The sequence below is a fragment of the Dermacentor albipictus genome, chromosome 1 (genome assembly GCF_038994185.2).
Source record: "Dermacentor albipictus isolate Rhodes 1998 colony chromosome 1, USDA_Dalb.pri_finalv2, whole genome shotgun sequence".
Taxonomy (NCBI): Eukaryota; Metazoa; Arthropoda; class Arachnida; order Ixodida; family Ixodidae; genus Dermacentor; species Dermacentor albipictus.
In genome coordinates this window covers 226,873,313-226,877,125 of record NC_091821.1, presented here as the reverse complement: position 1 = coordinate 226,877,125, position 3,813 = coordinate 226,873,313, and positions in this window count along the sequence as shown.

Here is a 3,813-nt window from a genome sequence, read left to right as displayed (position 1 = left end):
TATACTGCTGATTACTACTTCGAAAGAAGGTAGCGTGGCTGCTCTCGGTACTGTATAGATAAGCAAAGAATGCTGCTTTTACTACATCTCCTAGATTGCTGATGATATTACCCTGCTTGTCTTTTAGTGCACACATCTAGCTTTGTCCTATGCCAAGTTTCTTTCTCACTGATTTCAGGCTGCGTCCAATTTTTACGGCGTCTTCAGTCTTTCTCACATTATAGCTTCGATATCACTTATTTTCGCCTTGTTGATCAGTTTTGACAGTTCCGCGAATTCTATCTTGTCTCTTGAGTTGGACACTTTCATTTTTTGTCGTTTCTTAGGTCCTTTCTTATTTGGGAAGCTTGCCTACTGGTTGCCTTGGTGCCTTGCATCCCACTTCAATTGCAGCCTCTGAAGCCAGCCTAGCTACGGTTTCATTGCTTAATTCTCTGTCACCATCATCTCTCTGTTCTAAGGCTGCATATTGGTTTGCAAGTACCAGCCTCAATTGGTCTGCTTTTACCTTTACTGCATCTAGGCTGGCCTGTTTCTTCATTACTAATTTTACTCTTTGTCTCTTCATATTGAGGGAAATCCTATACCACAATAACTTATGATCAGTGCACTTTACTCTGCCTAAGACTTCGACATCCTACACTATGCTGGGATCCGAAGAGAGTATGAAATCTATTTCATTTCTTGTTTCTCCATTAGGGCTTTGCCAGCTCCACTACCCGTTGCTACACTTCCTGAAGAAAGTATTCATAATTCGGAGCTTATCTTTTCCCGCGAATTCTACCAACATCTTTGTTCTAGTGTTCCTAGAATCGATGTCGCAGTTGCGAATTGCTTGTTCATCAGCCTGCTTTTTCTCCACTTTTGCATTGAAGTCGCCCATGACTACAGCATACTGAGTTTGCACTTTTCTCTTCACTAAATCAACATCTTCATAAGACTTCTATTTCGTCATCATCGTGACAGGAGGTTGGAGCGTAGGTTTGTACTACCTTTACTCTATACCTCCTATTCAGCTTTTTTGAGAGTGCTGCTACCCTTTCATTAATGCTGCCGAATTCGTCAATGTTGCCCGCTGTGTGCTTATGGATTATAAATCCTACACCGTATTGTCTCTTATCTAGAAGTCCTCTGTCGCAGAGAGCTGACCGTTAGACAGCACTGTATAAGCCTCAGCAGTTCTTCTAACCTCACTAAAGCCAATAATATCCCACGCAATACCTCATGATTCCGCAGAGACCTGCTAAGCTAGCTTCCCTCGAGAGAATTCGTGTGTTGAACGTTGCCAGGTTCAGTTTCCATCGGTGGCTTGTCGGGGTCCACTGATTCTTAGCACTCTCTGCCGCTTCGCAGGTCCAACCATCACCTTGGTAAGGTGTTCCGCAGCCGCTGGGGACTGAGGACCGCAGGTTAATTGTAGGGGTCATGAGTAGTGGCCGAATACTGTTGCACGGAGGCCAATTCCCGTTCTGGTGAGGGAGTGTCTTGTTGAAGTTTAGTGGGTCTTCCTAACTTGGTGTCACGTCGGCTAGGCTATACTAGCCCCACTGGCTTTCGGCATTGTTTCCGATCTCAGGCGCCCCTCTAATCCTGAATATATATATATATATATATATATATATATATATATATATATATATATATATATATATATATATATATATATATATATATATATATATATATATATATATATATATATATATATATAAACCCGCGCTTCTTCAACCTCGTCCCCACTGGCACATACCCGCGGCAATATAGTTCTGCCATTTGCTCCCCCTTTCGAAACGATCATCGTCCCCATGATAGAGGCTTGTAAAACAACGATAAAAATAACTACACAGTCTTGTCAGTCTTCATAGTATGGCTTCATACGAAGCACCTGAACAACCTTGGGTAAGTGCCGTCGGCGCTATGAACAGTGAGAGCCGTCTGGAACGACTTAGTAGTTGACGTCCCTGATGCGTCGGAGAACTATGTAGGGCCCGAAGTAATTGCGCAAGAGCTTTTCAGAGAGCCCACGTTGACGAATAGTTCTACAGACCCACACTTTGTCGCCGATGTTGTATGTTACGGGTCTGTGCCTATAATTGTAGCGTCTGGCGCCGCAGTCCTGCTGTTCGTGGATTCGCAGACGCGCAAGCTGCCTAGCTGCCTCTGATCGATGTGTGAATTCTTCAGCACCAGTCTGTTGTCATCAAATTTATGAGGAAGTATTACGTCTAATGTTGTCGTAACCTCATGGCCGTATACGAGACTGAAGGGTGTCTTGCGAGTGGCCTCTTGACGAGTCGTATTGTAAGCGAAGGTGACATAAGGTGAAACCTCGTCCCAGTTCTTGTGCTCTACATCTACTTACATGCTTATCATATCAGCCAGTGAGACGTTCCGCCAGTCCGTTTGGTAGGTGGTGATACGCCGTTGTCTTCCGGTGGGCGGTAGCACTTGAACGTAGAACGATATCCAAAAACTTGGTCATGAACGCAGTACCTCTGTCCGTGACGACTGGCGTTGACGAAGCTTACTCTAAGTCTCGTTGCTTGATCTGTTTGAGGATGGCTGCTGCTCTGGCCTTGCGTCTGTCCTTGTTGTGGACGGGATGGATGTTTCGGGGCACAGGGGCCACTTCGAACTTGTCTCGAATGCACCTAGGTATCGGGGTACTGACCATCGGGAATCACGCAGGGTGGTAACTCAGCTCTTTGAGGATGCATTTACTTGCCGCTGTGGTGCTCAGGCGAGTGAGTTGCGCGACTTCTTGGGCTTCGGCAATCTCCTCGGCGGTGTTATGCACCCCAAGCTTGAGGAGATCCTCGGTATGGGTCCTGATGGGTAGCCCGAGAGCCCTCTTGACTACTTTGCGGATAAGAGCGTTGAACTTGTTTCGCTCTGCTCTGAGCCAGTTATGCATAGAAATGGCGTAACTGAAGCTCCTCTCCCGGTTGCCGTATCACGTATAAGCATTGTCCTTCAGGTAGAAATAGACAGTCGAGAGTTTGTCTTCCGAGCTGGTCTTATGGTTGTACTTGGCGCGCGCTCGAACTGGTCTAGTCAATCTTGGACGTCTTCAAAGGCATCACCATGAAAGCTCTCCGGAACCATAGGATTCTGTAGTGTTATTTGCGATGGAGCTGCGGTGGCCATGATAGTTTTAGGGGGCAAACGATTTCTCTAGGTTTCTTGCAGATCAATGGACTCGGGCGCTACGCCTAGCAGACGACGACTGCATCGGTGGACCGGTGTTTCGATGCGCGATGGTGATTCCGGGCTCGATCATGGGCTGCGCCAAGGGGTGCCAAGCATGAAGAATAACCCGCACTTCCACCAGTGTAACGACGTGGGATCGACGAGGATGCGGAGCAGCACCAGCAACAAATACACTTTATCAGGCGTCAAAGAAATTGGATTGGATTTCCTTCTTCGATGGCGCGTGTCTACTGCAGGGGATTGGCCAAGAATAAACCAACAACGGCTGCTTCGTCTCCTCGCTTAACCTAAAAACCCGCGCTGCTTCAACCTCGTCCCCGCTGGCACATGCCCGCGACAATATAGTTGTGCTAAAATCTATCTATCTATCTATCTATCTATCTATCTATCTATCTATCTATCTATCTATCTATCTATCTATCTATCTATCTATCTATCTATCTATCTATCTATCTATCTATCTATCTATCTATCTATCTATCTATCTATCTATCTATCTATCTATCTATCTATCTATCTATCTATCTATCTATCTATCTATCTATCTATCTATCTATCTATCTATCTATCTATCTATCTATCTATCTATCTATCTATCTATCT